Source organism: Pseudophryne corroboree, chromosome 3 (assembly GCF_028390025.1).
Source record: "Pseudophryne corroboree isolate aPseCor3 chromosome 3, aPseCor3.hap2, whole genome shotgun sequence".
Classification (NCBI taxonomy): domain Eukaryota; kingdom Metazoa; phylum Chordata; class Amphibia; order Anura; family Myobatrachidae; genus Pseudophryne; species Pseudophryne corroboree.
Window position 1 is genome coordinate 430,279,737 of NC_086446.1, and position 21,556 is coordinate 430,301,292.

The 21,556-nt window shown below is 43.1% G+C and overlaps 3 pseudogenes; 1 reads left to right on the forward strand and 2 right to left on the reverse strand.

Annotated features, from left to right (window-relative positions):
* Positions 1 to 1,985: 1,985 nt before the first annotated feature.
* Positions 1,986 to 21,556, reverse strand: part of LOC135057301 (protein-glutamine gamma-glutamyltransferase E-like) — a 69,706-nt pseudogene continuing 50,135 nt past the window's right edge.
* On the reverse strand, positions 7,637 to 7,755 carry LOC134898246 (5S ribosomal RNA; annotated as a pseudogene).
* LOC134898039 (5S ribosomal RNA) lies at positions 19,515 to 19,633 on the forward strand (annotated as a pseudogene).

The following is a 21,556-nucleotide window of genomic DNA, read 5'->3' on the forward strand; positions in this document are numbered from 1 at the left end:
TAAATGCTAAAGGAAGATTAATATATGCAATATGTCAGTTAACACATCCACTTCACAATAGAGGAGAACACCTAGGTGAACTACAAATATATAAAATTGGTGCCCTTCACAACATCAATAAGGAATAATCACCATTTCAATGTCCTTTTTATATGTAATGAAGTGCAATTGGGAAAAAAATCCCTTTAGTTTCAATACACTTGTTTCATCACAGGTGCACAGATAGAATAAAACTGTCCTCCACCTTTCTCTCCTTAATTAATATGGAAAAATGTGGAAAGGAGACACTTATTTTTCCATTTCTATATTATTTCATATCTTCTATATAGAGAATACATTGTACGAGGGGGGGTTCAATAAGTAAGGTAACAAGACCTCTCACGTGTGTAATGTTGTCTATTTCATTCTAAGGGATACGTTTAATTTACCGGCTGTTGCGATTCCAGCGGATAAGATACCGACGCCGGTATCCTGACAGCCGGCAATGCCGTCAATCCAGAATACCTGCGCAACAGGGCTATTCCCACTTGTGGGAGTCCACACCACTCATAGAACGGGAATGGCTAGCCCGCAAGGGGACTCTTAGTGCTCTTCCCGCTGCCGGCATTCTGGCGGGCGGGATGACGCTGTTGGGATATTGACAGCCAGCATCCTGTCCGCCGGTAATCCGTACCAAACCCCATTCTAATTTCCTGCCATGTTAGAGCATGTAGGCTACTGCTTCCCCTCATGTCCATTATACTGTGCCTCATATCAGTCATACTGTCCCAATGTCAGTGGTAAGATGGGGATGACAGAAACGTGGTTAAACGTTGAGGTGTGTAGTGTGATCAGATTTCTGCCTCTAAAAGGCACATCAGCAGCTGCAATTCATCGCCAGCATGTCAAAGTGTACGGTGATAACATTGTTTCAGGGAAACAGTTTTGGGTTTAATGCACTGCCTTTGATAATGGCAGGGCAGATGTCCATGATGAGCAGCAATCCAGCCGGCCAGGCTCGTCCACGACAGATGACAGTTTGTGCCGCATTGAAGGTCTGATTAAGGGGGACAGACTCATTCAAGTTAGGGATATTGCTGACGCACTAAACATCTCAGTGAAGTTCTGCAAGCTGTCATGTTCTGACTTCAAAAGCCTGACACTGATTCTATGCCAGGATAGATGCCGTGGTGTACCGTTGGAACAAATGCTTAGACAAGTATCGGGACTATGCGGAAAATGTACCAAGGCCATGCTATTGATTATACATACTATATATGTAGGATTTGAATAAATTGATGCAATGAGAGGTCTTGTTATTTATTGACCCACCCTTGTATATCCAAATACACATCTCTATGAACTGTAGGCTTTACACACATCACAATACTGTAGATCTAGCAAGTGTCTTTGCCTGAAGTTTAGTGTCCTATGGTAATGTTTTGTACAATGGAAGCAACACACACTTCACACTTGGATCAGGCTGGAAATGTCCCCTCTGCACTGTGGCCTATAGCAGGTACCATGATAGACTGTGATTGGCTGTTTCCGAATTCAGTGATTCCACTAATAGGTGTTTGTACAAATGTTTATGTGTGTGTTCTAGCAATTACTTTTGTACACAAGATAAGACTTATATCTACTGTACTTGTATTAGAGAGTGAGAAAGTATAGGCATAGTTTTAGTGAATGCCTGTGATTGACAATTGTAGCCAACTCAGCATCAGCCCAAGTATATATGTTTTTACCACAACTTGTGGCAGGGACAAGGATAATGTTTATTATAAATCTGCTTTCACCCCAAGCAGTGTCACACAGTACAATAAAGAGATCTCTGCATCCTGAGCTTTATCTTATTCTAGAAGTCCCTGTCATGGTCTCCATCACACTATGTTTATAACTGAGAACTGTGCAGAGCAATGTAATGAAAATCTAGGCAACTATTACCCATCAAGATCACATTTTATTGTTCAATGACATTTAGTTCATTTGACAAGTCTCCCAGAAAAGTAACAGAATAAATTCAGACAACATTCACAAATAATGACCCCTTAACATTAGAGAACTTATCGGATGACAAGTCCACCACGATACATCTTTGGCCGGTTCGGTAAGGGGTGATGTCTACCTTGGTCACCGATCTTTGATTCTTCTTGAGTAAAGGCACACTGTAAATAAAGAGAATTATTTTCTTCCAGCGGTTGTGGTAGATGTGGTCAGGTTGCCGGCGGTCAGGATGACGGTGTTCAATCCCGAAGCCGGATTCCCAACAGCAGACGCAAGTATTGAGGGACTCCTAGATTCTAGGTTTAGGCTGGGGGGGGGGGGGGGGGGGGGTTAGGTTTAGGCTCCGGGGAAGGGAAGGGAGACTTGGGCTGTGTGGTGGTGGTGGTAGGGGGGGTTGATAGGGTTATGCACGCCTGGGGAGAGTTATGTATAGGCACCACCAGGGTGGGTTCTGCTGAGCATCGGGATGCCGGTGTCTGTTTTCTGACCACTGGCATCCTAAACGCCGGTATCTCCTATCACACCCGGCTAGATAGACTTGCAGGTCCATTACTAAGTTTCTGTGTGGCACAACAGATCTATCAGCATTGCTTTAGTGGGTTGTTATGGGCCAAATTTTAAGACTTTTATAGCACTTTGCCTGGACGAAATGTAACTCTGCAGCACATTGTAGAAGAGAGCTTTACCACTATACTATCCAGCATGAAGAGATGGACCAGGAAAATACTCCAACAATTTGACTCTTAGTTATGTAATAAAACTGCTGCTTCTTTTTTTTTCTTCTATGTTAAAGTGATACTGTTGTTGACAACATTTTTATTTGGAGTGTGTATAATATATATGGTGAGTGCAGAGATTCTGTGGTACCACATGCACCGCAGGTATAGGAATAGTGAGTGAAGTGGATCAATACTTTTTGTTTATTTCATTAATTTTGAATTAACCTTTTCATGATTACATCTTCTCATGCACCCCAGTTAGCTCATTATGGGGCTTACACATTATGCTAACTATTGGGGGGCACCAGTTTTCGGGTGCCGGAGCAATTCATCATTTCTCTGGCATGGAGACAGCTGATCCGAAAAACAGCTGTCCCTGCAAAACTTGGCACCACAACTTTAGTAGTGGTGAAACTTGGCACTGCTCAGTCTGATCTCTGGCAACAGATGTCAGGCAGTGGCGGAGGGATCCAAACAGATCCATCTTTGCAACAGGGACTCCTTTCCCTAGGGAAGGAGCACTGTGCTGGAATAAACGGCATCTGGAGATGGGGAATGTTTCCCCAGTCAAGTTCCAAAACTATTGTATTTTCAGAGCTTTATGAATTTAGGTCACCATGCTAATGTATAGGGACAGCAAGCCAGATTGGGAGTGAAAGGTAAGCAGGAGATATCCATGATATCCCCTGCGTTACCTTTTTAATGCATGGCACACCGACTTAATTTATACAAAAGTAGGTGAAAATTTTCTTTTTCACTTTTTTTACATTTTAATTGTGTCAGCTGCTTTCCTAGATGTTTTATAGCTGAAATGCTTGGTGGTGGTTACCATTAAAGCCTCAAACCAGGAAGCATGTCTTCTGTGTAACACTAATGTGATTGCTATAGCAATGTTAAGAATTCTGAGAGATCGGGTAGGACTGACCAGATGGGAAAGACTTGGGCCCAGCCCAGTTGGTCAGCTTAACAAATGTTGCAACAGTTGTAACTAACATTCCCTGTTTATAAAGTGTAGAGAATACAGTTTGGAGTGTCTATAATAAATATGGTGAGTGCAGAGCTTCTGTGAGTTTTATTTAAACAATGTGGTCACTTACCACATGCGCCCAAGATATACAGTAGGAGTGGTGAGTGCAGTGGATCAATGCCGCATAACATACTTTGTTAAAGTTAGCAGCTTGCATGACTTGCTCTCGCTGGCTTTGGCGGTAAGGCTTCTCATTACAGCTGCTCACGCCTACATACAGATAGCTTCTATCCCTCCTCAATCCTCCCAGCATTCAGTGCGCGGCAAGCAGAGAAAGCTGCAGCTGTGCCAATTTAAAGGGTGATTGATCTCATCGCCCCTACATTTGAACTGATGATGCCGCCATGGCTCCCCCATCATCCGTCACCCAGTGCACCTGTTCCATTGACTATATTATATCAGGTTATAGCTGTCTATCCAGGTCACTTACTTGTCATTGGCATTTGATATGTCTTTTTTCTCCAATAAATATTTACAAACATGTCCTGACACAATATACTGTATATCTAAACCTGGGCATACACTATACAATTATGTGGCAGACTATCTGTCCAATCTGGCTGTTTGAAACACATTTTTTTGAATGTATGGGAGCAAGTGACAATCAACTATTTCTCTAACCACTGGAAAACGGCCAAAAACTGTAGTTCGACAACTTGGTTAAATCCGTAACTTAATTTTTTCACAAAGTTTTTTTTTTTTTTTTTTTTGTCCCTTTCCCAGCTTTAATGTGTTAGGCACATTGTGTCCGGTGAGTTGCAGTGTTCAATATTTGAAAGTCTTCAAATGAAGTTGAAATTTTAACATTGTGGCTGAAAGAGGGGATCCCCTAGTTGCTTTCTGTATTTTGGGAATATTCATATGTACTTGTTTTCCTGGATTGGGAACCCAAAATGTCTTAAAATAACTCTGGTTATGCTATCCTTTTAACATAATTTTTGCTACATTAAAATTAAGCTAATAATTAGCTAAGACTTAGGACATCAGACAATAAATCATATTACAAATGAAATAACAATATCACTTTCACACTTACTCAATCTTTATCTGCTCCTTTACCAGCACGCTGCCCTCTACTGTCAGAACACTGTTCTCAACGTCCTCTGCAATGGGATTGGTAAACATAATCTCTAGATGAAGTGGCTTATTTTTATGGGCTTGTTCTGTGGTCTGAATGAAAATAAAAAGGAAATAATGTTTAATACTGTATATACATAGTTTAATATAATATATCTATTTTAATAAAATCCTTGTAACAGCCTTTGATCAAGCATCTAGTCTTTCCTCTCTACTTGGAGCACGATCTCCACCATACCACACCAATGAAATGTACTGCCTTCAAAATCCTTTACACAGAGTAGAACATCATTGGTGTAAGTCTCTTATTTTCAAGGCTTCCTCAGATATCCTGCTATCTACCAATCATAACAAAAAGCTATTAATGCTGCCGAATAAATATATGTCCAGTCTTTCATTGATGCTTAGGTTCTAACCCCAAACAATGTCCAATTTCTGTCTTTCTACTTCAAAGACTATTTTGACAAGATTCCTCTCTCTTAGCACCTTCACCTCATTTTCATCTTATAAATGAAAGTACTGTACTTACCCTTTTCCCCATTCACTCTACTACCAGTCCATTTGACCCTATCCTCTTACAAATTAGTTGATTCCTATTTCCATCCCAGTCTTAACTAACATCTGTAATTCTGTAAATCCTTCTCTCTCCACTGGTATCTTTTCATCAAGAATAAAGTAATTACTTTTGATCTATTGCATACTACCATTCCAACTCTCAATCCCAATGCCCCTCCAAGCTTCTTAAGAGTCTTGCCTATATGCCCCTCACGATCCCTTATTACTGGTTTTTCTCCAACCAGACTTTCACCATGAGAAATTATTTTGAATGCAGCAATTACTAATTTTCCTGGTAAAACATTCCTATACTGCTGTTCCCCTCTATTGTTACCTATGTTGGTTGTCTGTATTTTTCTGAATTAAATATAAAATACTTAACACACAAAAGCCATTAACAAAACTGCCTCAATATACATCTCTTCCTTTGTCTCAAAATGTTTCCCAACTTGACCCTTCTGCTTTGAACCGCTCATATATAATCATTACCTGCTTCCATTACCAATTACAGGCCTTTTCTGGGCTGCACCTACTCTTTGGAATTCCCTTCCTCATGCAACAAGACTTTTCCCCTAGCCTCTGCACTTTCACAGGGAAGAAATAGTTTTATAATGTTTTTTTAAATATACGTACAGTATTTACGTTTTACATACATGGTGAAGATTTACAAGAGTATTTCATATTTTGTGTGGTGCTTTAAGGTTATTTTCTGATCATACCTTTATCACGATGGGTGGGCTCTTCAGTGTAATGACTGTATCCACTAGTAGTTTACCTTCTTTTTCATCCTCACACACAGCCACGACTTTGATCATGTTGTCTGTGGTTATGGCGTTTTCATACTGCGCATATGCTATGGTAAGTGGTATGTTTTTCTCTGTAACAAAGTCAAGTAGCCAAAAGTGAGTAGAGTTTGATTTTGACATCCTGCTAAATACTTCCATGCTGTGGGAAAATATGTGCAAGACCTATAATTAATGAATGAAAACTTATGTACATACTCTAGTTGGTGAATGTGAATCATGATGATTTCTGTAAAGTAGGAAACTCTTATATGCACATGCTGACATACCAAATGTTTGCTTGGGTTGAGACCATATGGTCGACATGTAAAAAGTCAACAGCGCTTAAGGTCGACAAGAGAAAGGAAAATAAATACTCTATGCTGGGGCACACTTTCGACTACAATATTGTTAAAAATTAAGCTTTTATTAATAATGAATTCAAATATTACACACATAAATAAACAACAAATACTCTTATTCTCTATTAAAATTGTAAATAAGTAAGTAAACCCTTAATGGGGAACTGATTAAGTGGTGAGCCCAGAATCTGTACTCAGGATTTGGAAATATTTATGACAATTATTAATATCAGACCTCAAAGAGGCTCATTGGAATCATCAGTTCCGAATTCCCATCCTTGTTACATTAGTATGAGTAAATAAGCGTTTGGTGAAAATATTATGATCATAGGGTAACACAGAGGTTCCCAAATGTGGTCCTCAAGGCACCCCAACGGTCCAGGTTTTAAATGTATCCATGCTTGGCCACAGGTGACTTAATTAGCACCTAAGTCAATTTGATTTTACCATCTGTGCTGAGCCATGGATATACCTAAATCCTGGACTGTTGGGGTGCCTTGAGGACCACGTTTGGGAACCTCTGGGGTAACACATCAATATTGATACTGCGATCTCTTTATTGGGATGTGCTAACATGTGTCTCTCTCTTGGGATGTACTTGGAACTGTAATATTTCTGTGAGGAAATGGCAAAAATTGCCCCAACCTTAGTGAAAGTTTACCTATGAAATAGGTTGTATACCTGGCATGTGGATATATGTTGGATCAGATCAAAGGAAATCCTCCTGGTAGAGATCGACGTAAAACACTAACTCAAATAGAGTATCTTTTGAGATATAACTATATAGAGAGGGGATGCTCCGGTCACAATACCTCCGCCTGCATCTCGAACCCTGATAATCCAGACAGTTGGCAAGCCTACTAAAAGGCTCTATTCCCACTCGTGGGTGTCCACGACACCCATAGAGTGGGAACAGAAGCTGGGGCGAGCACATGCTCGCCACCAAGCCCGCAGCGTGGCAAGTGCAGCAAGCTCGCAAGGGGTTTTGTTGTGCTCGCCCCCTCCACGCCGGCATCCAACGGTCGGGATGCTGACCGCTGGGATCCTGGTAACACAGCCCCAACCCATAGAGAGGAAGGAAAAGAGTGACCCAGGTTGAAGGTTGCTGCTGTTTGTGATCAATATAAGTACCTACTGCACCTGATATTCCTAGGTGGCCTCCCATCTAAGTACTGATCAGGCCTGTCACTGCTTTGATTCCAAGATCAGACTAGATTGAGTGTAGCTAGTGAAGTATGGCAGTAATTTATTTTTCCCAGAAATGCAAAAAATAGGATTTTAATACCTACCGGTAAATCCTTTTCTCTTAGTCCGTAAGGATGCTGGGGACTCCAAAAGGACCATGGGGTATAGACGGGATCCGCAGGAGACATGGGCACACTATAAGACTTTGAATGGGTGTGAACTGGCTCCTCCCTCTATGCCCCTCCTCCAGACCTCAGTTATAGAACTGTGCCCAGGGAGACGGACATTTCGAGGAAAGAATTTATTGTTTAAACACGGTGAGCGTCATACCAGCTCACACCTCAACATGCCGCAGAACGTGGCATTCAATAGAACACCAACCGACGGCATAAAAAAATATATACAGCACTATGGTGACTGAAATTGTAACACAACCTGTGTGTAAACACGACCAATAATAGCATACCGCATGCTATGGCATGAATAATGGCAGCAACAGACTGACTGAAAGGAAACGTAACCATAACCAATAAATGCAGATACAGTACGCACTGGGACGGGCGCCCAGCATCCTCTAAGGGCTAAGAGAAAAGCATTTACCGGTAGGTATTAAAATCCTATTTTCTCATACGTCCTAGAGGATGCTGGGGACTCCAAAAGGACCATGGGGTCTATACCAAAGCTCTAGAACGGGCGGGAGAGTGCGGATGACTCTGCAGCACCGATTGCCCAAACAAGAGGGCCTCAACAGCCAGGGTATCAAACTTGTAGAATATTTGCAAAATTGTTTGAACCCGACGAAGCAGCTGCTCTGCAAGGCTATAAAGCTAAACCCCTCAAGTAGCCGCCCAGGATGAGCCCACCTTCTTGGTAGAATGGGCCTTCACCGATTTTGGTAACAGCAAACCAGCCGTAAAACAAGCAAGCTTAATTGTAATTCAGATCCAGCGTGCAATAGTCTGCTTGGAAGCAGGAACCTCAATCTTGTTGGGAGCATATAGGATCACAGATTCTCCGTTTTCCTGATCTTAGCCAATCTGGCAATGCAAATTTTCAAATTTCCGACCACATCGAGATACTCCGATGTCACCCAGGCGTCAGTAGCCACCGGCACCACAATAGGTTGATTCCAGTGAAAACTATGAAACCACTTTTGGCAGAAACTGTTGCCGAGTTCTCAACTCCACTCTATCTTCATGGAAGATTGAACAGGGCTCTTTTGAGACCAAACCGCCAACTCAGACACCCGCCTTGCAGATGCCAAGGTCAAGCGCATGACCACTTTCCAAGTGAGGAATTTCAACTTAACCATACAGAAAAGTTCAACCAAAGAAATTGCAGGAACTGCAACACCACGTAAAGATCCCATGGTGTCACAGAGGCACAAAGGGAGGATGGATGTGTTAGACTCCTTTTACGAAAGTATAAACCCCTGGAAAGGAGGCCAATTGTTTCTTGGAATACAACCGATAAGGCTGCAATCTGACCTTTATCAAGCCCAACCAAAGATCGCCTCCACACGATCTTGTAAGAAAAGAAGGGAGAAAACGATCCAACTGGAATTCTTCCGTAGGAACCTTCTTGGATTCACACCAAGACACAAATTTTATTTTTTTCCCCAACTATGGCCCTCATTCCGAGTTGTTCGCTCGCAAGCTGCTTTTAGCAGCTTTGCACACGCTAAGCCGCCGCCTACTGGGAGTGAATCTTAGCATAGTAGATTTGCGAACAAAAGATTAGCAGATTTGCGAATAGACAGTTCTTAGCAGTTTCTGAGTAGCTCGAGACTTACTCTGCCACTGCGATCAGTTCAGTCAGTTTCGTTCCTGGTTTGACGTCACAAACACACCCAGCGTTCACCCTGACACTCCCCCGTTTCTTCAGACACTCCCGCGTTTTTCCCAGAAACGGCAGCGTTTTTTCGCACACTCCCATAAAACGGCCAGTTTCCGCCCAGAAACACCTACTTCCTGTCAATCACACTACGATCACCAGAACGAAGAAAAAACCTCGTAATGCCGTGAGTAAAATACCTAACTTAATAGCAAATTTACTTGGCGCAGTCGCACTGCGGACATTGCGCATGCGCATTAGCGACTAATCGCTCCATTGCGAAAAAAAAATAACGAGCGATCAACTCGGAATGACCACCAATGGTGGTAATGTTTTGACGTTACTTCTTTTCTGACTGAAAAAAGAGTAGGGAAGACCTCACTGAAAATACACTTCCGGGCTGGAATCCGACGTTCAATCTCCAAGCCGTCAATGGAAACCGCGGTAAGTCTAGGAACACACACGGCCCCTGCCATAACAGATCCTCTCGCAGAGGAAGAGGACAGGAATCTCCTATGAGTAATTTGCTGAAGATCCGGATACCACCCCTCTTTGACCAGTCTGGAACAAGGAGGATCATCTGAACTCTTGTTCCTCTTATAATCTTTTAACATTTTCGGAAAAAGTGGAAGTGGAGGGAACACATAGACTGACTGAAACACCCACAGTGTCACCAGGGTATCCACCGCTAATGCTTGAGGGGACCCCCGACCCGTAACAAAATTTCTTGTCAAGGCGAGATGCCATCTTGTCTATTTTCAGAATTCTCCAAAGACTTATCACTTCTGTGAAAAACCGCTTGATGAAGACTCAACCCTCCTGAACGGAGAACGTGTCAGCCAAGGAAGTCTGCTTCCCAGTTGTCCACTCTTGGAACGAACATTGCTGATAGAGCGCGTAAATGGTTTCGTCGCCCAGCAGAAAATCTTTCTGGCTTCTGCCATTTCTTCTCCGGTTCTTGTCTATAGAAAACCATTACAAACGGCCCTTAACTGTAGACGTTAATGGGGCGACAAGTATCCTAACATAACACTTGTCCTCAGTGAGAATTGCGCCGCTACCACAGGAGCAACATACTGGTCTTGAAACCATGATTATCCCAGGTGGGAACCGGACCACTTGTCCAACAGGTCCCGCTAAACACTCAGGCCTGGAACCTGCCCACTGAATGGCCTCGTAGGCCCCAACCATCTTTTTTCAGCAACTGACTGTATCGACGGATTGACACCGTTGCAGGTCTGCCAGACTCTGAATTCTCAGAGTTTCCCCTTCTTTTTTTTTTTTTTTTTTTTAGAAGCAAATAAACTCTTCTCAGTATTGCCTCTAATAATATTGCCCCAAGCTGATCACCGCGTCGTTGGGACCAACAGGGATTCTGGCAAGTCCTGTTGTTGAAGAACTGTCAAGGAGAAAATAACGTTTCGCATCATTTGGCTTCTCGATCTCTCCATAATTCGGAGAGCGATCCAGTACAGAATAAATATGACTCCTTACTAACGATGGAAACCCATCATACCGCCATCACCCTGGTGAAATGGTAACAACAATCCTGAATCGCAAACCTCAGGTAAGCCTAAAGCGGAAGAAACCGTAATTATACCTCCTTACTCCACTTTCAGAGTGGAGAACCCTGCCATAAGAGATTTCCTCATGAAGTTTAGGTAGGAAAACTTGAGATTTATCTGACCGAGTCGTCCGGCCTCGGGAGCACGAAAAAACTTGAACAACAGCTTCTTCTTTTATGACCGGAACAGCAGGACAATGATCTGATCCAGACACAACTCTTGTATTGCGTCACATACTACCTCCCTGTCATGAGGAGGATCGGTAAGGTTGATTTGAAAAAATCAGTGAGGGAAACATCTGAAACTCCCGTATGTCCCCTTAGGGACTCTATCTTTAACTCACTGGTCCATGTCCTTTCCAGGACTGACTGAAGAGTTCTAGACGAGGTCCCACCTGTGTGGGCCCCCGCAAGTTAGACCCAACATCCCACTATGGACGTGGCAGAAAGAATGGATGATTTCTGCACCTGTGAACCTGAAAAGGCAGCTGACCTCTTACCTTTTTTACCTTCCTTTACCTGCAAAGAAAGGGGAATCCTTATCCATTCGGTCGAAATGACTGCATCCTACAACAATGCGTCACCAACCGTTGCGAGGTAACATAGGGCAAGAAAGGTAAACTTACCCGTGTCACCTGCCGAGAGCATATTAACAAGGCCATCACCAACCAGGCTTCCCTTCATGGGGAAGAGACTCCACTTCTTTTCGGATTCAGCATTTGCGTCTCTTTGGTGAATCCACAACGCCCTCCTAGCCGAGTCCGCCATGGAAGTGGCCCGCGCACCCAAGAGTCCCATCCCTTGTAGTCGCATGGTAGTATGTTGCAATGTTCTAGAGATGACCCAACTCAAGGAGTAACACATCTCTCCTCCAAGTAACCGACCATTCCTGAATACAATCACTCCCCCCTGCGCATGCAATGCAAGTATAATCAAAGCATATAATTAAAATATCACTTAGCTTCCTGTAAACGATCCTTTGTGACAGGGCCCACTTTATTCTATCCATGGCGGGAAAAGAATAAACACTCGAAATCCTCGTGATGATTTGAAACCATCTTGTCACGGCTGACCTAGAGTTATCAAACAGAGCGACCAGCACATAAGAAGGAAAAGTTTACTTCAGCATTCATTACAAATTTTTTTGTATAAATATACACATTTAAATACACATATACACACGTATATCCATATATCCATAACTTATATATATATAATGTGTATGAACATGTCCTGAATGCCGATGTTGTGGATCTAATCAGGAAACATTATGGTCGACATAAGACATAGTAGTCGTGTCGACAACAGGGAGTAGTAACTGGGCAAAATAAAATATTTTGCGACCCCGAGGGGTCTGAGGGAAATATATACATAATTTTAATGTTACGCCCCCACTTACCACGTCTGTGCTCGAGCTACAGATCAATGCAACCGTACCATACATATACATATATACAAATATATACAGGTATAGCCTTTTTTCCAATTGCCTCACATTATCATAATAATTTATACCCAGTCATATTAGTTGGTGCCGACAGGGTCACCCACATATGTCTGTGTCTCCCATATAGTTTTTTCTTTTGGAAAAGCTTACAACTACTGACATGCTGCCACTTAATCTCACGAATCAAGTACCATCAGGAGTCGGCAGTGCCGACAGAGGGATTCCCATAGCTGTTTGTGGTAGAGCACTCATACATGCCGATACACGTGTACTAAACACCCACCGACATTACACTGACTCTAATGGGTAGACCCCAGTATCTGACAGAGAAAACACATCAAACATTTACCAACACATCTACCACACGCTCATTATATATATACATATATATATAGTGCTTTATATTTACACTAAACAACTGTGCCCCCCCCCCCGGTTTACACAGTGAGCTGTGCAACAGAGTTTTGGCGGGGCCAGCATCTCTGAGGAGAAAATGGCGCTGGAGTGGTGAGGGCTAAGCCACGCCCCCTTATCGGCGTACTTCAGTCCCGCTAGTTATTTACAGTATTACACTGGCGGGGGTCTGTATACAGTGCCTGTGCACTGTATACCACTTTGCCAGGCTCTAAACATGAGGTAAAACCAAGTGAAAAAGCAAGGCCCAGACGCGCTGTCACAGCTGCCAGTGAGGGATTGTCAGTCCCAAGGAAACAATGTGAAACGAAAGATATACTGGCGCTACGTGTTTCTCCAATAGTAATGAGTAACTGTGGATGAATTTCTTTAAAAAGACATGCAATTTATTGACTAAACATCACATACAACTGGCAAAATAAAAATAAAAATTTGATTCAATTAAAACATGAAGTTAGGGCATAAATGGAGCTGAGAATGGAATTAAAAGTGAATAAAAGGAGATTGGATATTGATAATGACCTTAGTGAGGAACAAAAATCTTTTCTCACTGCTTCAATTTATTTTATTTTATCACATAATTATTTCATGTTTCTCTGTGTTTTTTATTTAAAAGTTATGGGTATGGCCATGGGGACCAGGTTCGCGCCCAGCTATGCTAACCTCTACATGGGGGAGTTTGAACAAACCCATGTGTGGGGCAGTGGCTGGGCGTCGAATCTGGTCCTTTATGGCCGTTACATTGATGATCTTTTTAACATTTGGGATGGGGACCTTCACTCTGCTACACAGTTTATTCAGTCACTGTCTTGTAATAACTATAATGTCACTTTCACCTCCACTTTTCACACCACCAAAATTAATTTATTAGATGTTAATTTAGAGATCATTAATAATAAAATAGTTACGTCTACATTTACTAAGGAGACAAATACTAATTCTTATCTACACTTTACAAGTTCACACTTTAAGCCTTGGAAGCAAAATATCCCCAAGGGACAACTTTTCCGCCTCAGGAGAAATTGTTCTAGTTTTGTCACCTTGAACACCTTACTTACCTCTTTTAGGGAGTGTGGGTATCCAGAAAATATTTTACAAAAGGCTCTTATGGAGGTTTCTGATTTAGATAGAAACACTCTTTTACAATACCGTTCTAAAAAAGATGAGCATGTTGATAAGAAGGATAAAAGTTCCTCCTTTATATGTAAATTTAATAGTTGTGCTGGACAGATTCGTAATATAATAAATAGAAATTTTGAAATTTTGAAACAGGATCGTATTTTGGTGGAAACACTACCTCAGGTTCCACAAATAGTCTATAGAAAAAATAAGTCTTTAAAAACCCTTTTAGCTCCTAGTCTCATGAAAAAAGTAGATGTTTAGTCAATAAATTGCATGTCTTTTTAAAGAAATTCATCCACAGTTACTCATTACTATTGGAGAAACACGTAGCGCCAGTATATCTTTCGTCTAAACATGAGGTATATTGCTGCCCAGGGCACCCCCCCCCCCCCCTGCGCCCTGCACCCTTGTAGTGCTGCTTGTGTGTGGGAGCAATGGCGCGCAGAGTGACCGCTGCGCGGTACCTCAGACTCTGAAGTCTTCTGCCGTCACTGAAGTCTTCTGTTCTTCCTTTACTCACCCGGCTTCTTTCTTCTGGCTCTGTGAGGGGGTTGATGGCACGGTTCTGGGAAAAAGCAGCTAGGCGCACCAAGTGATTGAACCCTCTGGAGCTAAATGGTGTCCAGTAGTCTAAGAAGCAGAGCCCTTGAACTAAGATGAAGTAGGTCTGCTTCTCTCCCCTCACTCCCACGAAGCAGGGAGCCTGTAGCCAGCAGGTCTCCCTGAAAATAATAAACCTAACATAAAGTCTTTTCAGAGAAACTCAGGAGAGCTCCCCTAGTGTGTGTCCAGTCTCTCTGGGCACAGAATCTAACTGAGGTCTGGAGGAGGGGCATAGAGGGAGGAGCCAGTTCATACCCATTCAAAGTCTTATAGTGTGCCCGTGTCTCCTGCAGATCCCGTCTATACCCCATGGTCCTTTTGGAGTCCCCAGCATCCTCTAGGACATATGAGAAATATTGTTTTCAACAAATGTACTAAAGGATATGTGTACTTTTGCTTTCCAATTTTCAAAATGCCCAGGTTCTCTATTACATTTGCATTGCAGAGATTAATAACTGGAGAGAGGACAGAAATGTAGGAGATAAAACAAACAGTAGTATATAGATAAGTAGTAGGCTATGAGCTGTCACTTCTGCTGTCCACTGTCATATATATGATGAAATACAGCGGTCAGTTGATGAGAGAGCTAGGGCACAATAACTCACTGAGAGAAAAGAGAAAAAAATTTGGTTTTCAATTTATATTGGAGAATACAACACCACGAGAATAAGTACAATACAAATACAGGAAAGGGTTTGAGATTTCCAAGAATTAATATGTAGTACATTTTGTTTCTCAACCATATGTGATATGTATCTAAAACCTACTATGTAAGTGGACCAATTGAAATACACATATGGTGGTAAGGAAAGTATTAAAGTAGGCATGTCACACAAGCAGACCGCGGGCATCATGCGGCCCAAACGCACATTTTTTCGTGGCCCAACAGCGTCCCAAATGTACAGTGCCTTGCTAAAGTATTCACCCCCTTGGCTTTTTACATATTTTGTTACATTACAACCTGTAATTTAATTTTTTTTTTTTATCTGAATTTTATGTGATGGATCTGCACAAAATAGTCTAAGTTGGTGAAATGAGAAAAATGTATCTAAAAATAATAAAAATGTGAAAATTGGCATGTGCATATGTATTCACCCCCTTTGCTATGAAGCCCCTCAAAAGTTCTGGTGTAACCAATTACCTTCAGAAGTCACATAATTAGTGAAATGAAGTCCACCTGTGTGCACTCTAAGTGTCACATGATCTGTCAGTATAAACACACATTTTCTGAAAGGCCCCAGAGGCTGCAACACCATTAAGCAAGAGGCATCACACCATGAAGACCAAGGAGCTCTCCAAAGAAGTCAGGTACAAAGTTGTTGAGAAGTACAAGTCAGGGTTGGGTTATAAAAAAATATCCAAATCTTTGATGATCCCCCGCAGCACCATCAAATCCATCATCCTCAAACGGAAAGAAAATGGTACAACAATAAACTTGCCAAGAGAGGGCCGGCCACGAAAACTCACAGACTGGGCAAGGAGGGCATTAATCAGAGAGGCAGCACAGAGACCAAAGGTAACCCTGAAGGAGCTGCAGAGTTCCACAGCAGAGACTGGAGTATCTGCGCATGTGACCACAATAAGCCATACACTGCATAGAGCTGGGCTTTATGGAAGGGTGGGCAGAAAAAAGCCATTACTTAGTGTTAAAAATAAGAAGGCACGTTTTGAGTTTGCCAAAAGGCATGTGGACAACTCCCCAAATGTATGGAGGAAGGTGCTCTGGTCAGATGAGACTAAAATTGAACTTTTCGGCCACCAAGGAAAACGCTATGTCTGCCGCAAACCCAACACATCCCATCACCCTAAGAACACCATCCCCACAGTATAACATGGTGGTGGCAGCATCATGCTGTGGAGATGTTTTTCAGCAGCAAGGACTGGGAAACTGTTTCGAGTCGAGGGAAAGCTCGATGGTGCTAAATACAGGGATATTCTTGAGCAAAACCTGTTTCAGTCTCCCTGTGATTTGAGACTGGGACGGAGGTTCACCTTACAGCAGGTCAATGACCCGAAGCATACTGCTAAAGCAACACTGAGTGGTTTAAGGGGAAACATTTAAATGTGTTGGAATGGCCTAGTCAAAGCCCAAATCTCAATCCAATTGAGAATCTGTGGTCAGACTTGAAGATTGCTGTTCACAAGCGGAAACCATCCAACATGAAGGAGCTGGAGCAGTTTTGCCTTGAGGAAATGGGGAAAAATCCCAGTGGCAAGATGTGGCAAGCTCATAGAGACTTATCTAAAGCGACTTGCAGCTGTAGTTGCCACAAATGGTGGCTCTACAAAGTACTAACTTTAGGGAAGTGAATAGTTATGCACGCTGAAGTTTTCTGTTATTTTGTCCTATTTGTTGTTTGCTTCACAATAAAAAAAAACATCTTCAAAGTTGTAGCCATGTTCTGTGAATTAAATGATGCAAACCTTCAAACAATCCATTTTAATTCCAGGTTGCGAGGCAACAAAACATGAAAAATGCAAAGGGGGGATGAATACTTTGACAAGGCACTGTACATATAATGCGACCCAGTCTTGCAGGTGTGGAGGTACGCTCCAGTGCGGCATACCGCTAAGAATCTGGCCGCTGGTATGTCATTCGCCCGGAGGTGTTGCCGAGCAAGACCATGGTGCTCGGTGGCAGAGCTTCATAGTAATGCCCGCTAATAGCTGCTGTAATGATTACAGCCGCTGTTAGCGGCCATTACTATGAAGCTCCACCGCCGAGCACCATGGTCTTGTGCGGCGGCCCCTCCTCCTTTTCCAGGGCTGCTGGGAGCATGGTGACGTTGGTGGATGGAGCGAGACATGATGTCCCAGATGTGCTCAATTGGATTCAGGTCTGGGGAACGGGCGAGCCAGTCCATAGCATCAATGCCTTCGTCTTGCAGGAACTGCTGACACACTCCAGCCACATGAGGTCTAGCATTGTCTTGAAATAGGAGGAACACAGGGCCAACCGCACCAGCATATAGTCTCACAAGGGGTCTGAGGATCTCATCTCGGTACCTAATGGCAGTCAGGCTACCTCTGGCGAGCACATGCAGGGCTGTGCGGCCCCCCAAAGAAATGCCACCTCACACCATTACTGACCCACTGCCAAACCAGTCATGCTGGAGGATGTTGCAGGCAACAGAACGTTCTCCTTGGCATCTCCAGACTCTGTCACGTCTGTCACATGTGCTCAGTGAGAACCTGCTTTCATCTGTGAAGAGCACAGGGCGCCAGTGGCGAATTTGCCAATCTTGGTGTTCTCTGGCAAATGTCAAAAATCCTGCACGGTGTTTGCTGTAAGCACAACCCCCACCTGTGGACGACGGGCCCTCATACCACCCTCATGGAGTCTGTTTCTGATCGTTTGAGTTTACACATGCACATTTGTGGCTTGCTGGAGGTCATTTTGCAGGGCTCTGGCAGTGCTCCTCCTGTTCCTCCTTGCACATAGGCTGAGGTAGAGGTCCTGCTGCTGGGTTGTTGCCCTCCTACGGCCTCCTCCACGTCTCCTGATGTACTGGCCTGTCTCCTGGTAGCGCCTCCATGCTCTGGACACTACGCTGACAGACACAGCAAACCTTCTTGCCACAGCTCGCATTGATGTGCCATCCTGGATGAGCTGCACTACCTGAGCCACTTGTGTGGGTTGTAGACTCCGTCTCATGCTACCAGTAGAGTGAAAGCACCGCCAGCTTTCAAAAGTGACCAAAACATCAGCCAGAAAGCATAGGAGCTGAGAAGTGGTCTGTGGTCACCACCTGCAGAACAACTCCTTTATTGGGGGTGTCTTGCTAATTGCCTATAATTTCCACCTGTTATCTATTCCATTTGCACAACAGCATGTGAAATTGATTGTCAATCAGTGTTGCTTCCTAAGTGGACAGTTTGATTTCACAGAAGTGTGACTGACTTGGAGTTACATTGTGTTGTTTAAGTGTTCCCTTTATTTCTTTGAGCAGTATATATATATATATGAGATTTGTGCTGCCACTCTATCCCTTGAAAATGCAGCATGCCCAGATGCTCTCCATCACAGGGAAGTACAAAGCAACAATAGCATGCTCATGTGTCCAGTGTCAGTCTGGGGCAAGAAGGGCCCACCGGGGAAATGCAATGGTAGGGGCTTAAGGGTGTGGCCAACTACCACAGAGGCCCGGCTAACCATTAGAGTGCATGGGCTGGGCCCATAGTCCTGGAACCTAATCCCTAGAGGAGGAGGAGGGCCCACAGGCAGTGGGGCCTACCGGTGGTTTCCTCTGTTACCCTGTGGGCCAGTCCGACCCTGCATGCGTCTTAATATACTGTGGTCAGTGATGCAAACACCCACAGGGGGCTTTCAAAATTCCATATAAGACTTTTATTTTACTTGCGGCCCGCACACTCTTAGACCTTGATTATTTGTCCCGGTTGGGATTTTGAGTTTGACATGCCCATATTAGAGTAACTTCTATCAATACAGCAGTTACAATGCATTATACATGTTCCAAGTTTCTTAATGTAAACATAGTGTGAGTCCCAAATGGGCGTACACTATACCAAGAGAGTAGACCTGTGAGCCAGGCTGTGCACTTCACGGCGTCACTGTACCAGACGGACATTTCACAGATCACGTGGCTTGTTCACTGAGAACAAGCCACTTGATCGGTGAAGTGACGCCAGGCAGTGCACAGCTTGGCCCACAGGTCTACTCTCTTGGTATCGTGTATGCTCTTGGTATTGTGTATTATTAATCTCTCCAATTCAAATGTAACAGAGAACTTGGCCATTTTGAAAATTGGAAAGCAAAAGTACACATATCCTTTGGCACATTTGTTGAAAACCATACTTTTGCATTTGTGGGAAATTGAAAGTACTGCCATAGTTCACTAGCTATGCCCAATCTCATCTGATCTTGGAAGCAAAGCAGTGACAGGCCTGATCAGTACTTAGATGGAAGACCACCTAGGAATATCAGGTGCAGTAGGTACTTATATTAATCACAAACAGCAAAAGTGGTGGAGCAACCTTCAACCTGGGCCACTCTTTTCCTTCCTCTTGATATAGTTATACAGTATCACAAGAGATACTCTATTCGAGTTAGTGGTTACGCCGGTATCTACCAGGATGATTTCCTTTGATCTGATCTGTCTAATACAGGCATTCCCAACCACGGTTCTCAAGGCACACCAACAGTGCTGGTTTTAGTGATATCCATGCTGCAGCACAGATGGTTAAATCAAAATAACTGAGCTACTAATTAAGTCACCTGTGCTGAAGCCTGGATATCATTAAAACCTGCACTGTTAGTGTGCCTTGAGGACCATGGTTGGGAATGCCTGATCTAACATATCCTCACATGACAGGTTTACAACCTATTTCATAAGTAAACTTTCACTTAGGTTGGGCTAATTTTTTCCATTACAGTTCCAAGTACATCCCAAGAGAGTGGCACCTGTTAGCATATCCCAATAAAGACATATCAGTATCAACATTAATGTGTTACCCTATGATTATAATATTTTCACCAAACGCTTATTCACTCACACTAATGTAACAAGGATGGGGATTCAGAACGGATGATCCCACTGAGCCTCTTTGAGGTCTGATATTAATTATTGTCATACATATTTCCAAATCTCGAGTACAGATTCTGGGCTCAGCACTTAGGGGGTAATTCAGATCTGATCGCAGCAACAAATTTGTTAGCTAATGGGCAAAACCATGTGCACTGCAGGGGGGCAGATATATAATTTGCAGAGAGAGTTAGATTTGGGTGAGATGTATTGTTTCTGTGCAGGGTAAATACTGTCTGCTTTATATTTACACTTCAAATTAGATTTCAGTTTGAACACATCCCTCCCAAATCTAACTCTCTGCATATCATATATCTGCCCTGACCCCCCCCCCTCTTCACTGCAGTGCACATGGCTTTGCCCATTAGCTGACAAATTTGCTGCTGCAATCAGATCTGAATCAGGCCCTCAATTGGTTCCCTATTATGTGTTTACTTGCTTATTTGCAATTTTAATAGAGAAAAGGAATTTTTGTTGTTTTTTCTTTGTGTAGTATTTTAATTAATTATTAATAAAAGCTTATTTTTTTTTAGCAATATTGTACAATTGAAAGTGTGCCCCAGCCAAGAGTCTTTCTTTCCCTCTCTTTTGCAATTTAATATTACTAATTCTGAGAGCAGCACCAACATAAGTCATTATTGATATCCAAGTAGGGGATGCGGTCAAGATGCCGCCGGCCGGAATCCCGGCGGTCGAAATACCGACGCCGGAATCCCGACCGCCACAATCCCGACATATTCTCCCTCCGTGGGTGTCCACGACACCCATAGAGGGAGAATATAATAGTTTGCCGAGCATAGCGAGTCACCGTGCCCGCAAGGGGCTGCGTTCCGCTCGCCACCCCTGTCGGGATTGTGTGGTCGGGATTCCGGCGTCGGGATTTCGACCGCCGGGATTCCGGCCAGCGGCATTTAGTACTGATCCCCCAAGTAGGGACCAATGACACATAGCCATTGTTGGTTACAACAGAACCTCTAACAAGAATGTACTGTTTTTAAAATCCAGTGCTGAACCATTTCCCCACAGATACATATCCAGGTTCAAAACTTCTCCAGGTTCATATGGTCGGCACACAATATGTTGACAGGTTTTTTTTTAAATAATTTTTTTAATAATTTTTACAACGTATTCATGATTTACTATCCATGTGGACTACAATTTGGGATAGTGACCTTGCCCGAAGCATGGCGAGTGAAGCGATCCCGCAAGGGTACATGTTTCCACTAATTTGGCTCTTACATGGTTCAACAGACAAAATGTCCCAAAAAAACAAAAAAGTGTTGACTATTTTTCAGATCGACTTTTTCACTCTGTCGACCTTTTGTACATATCAACCT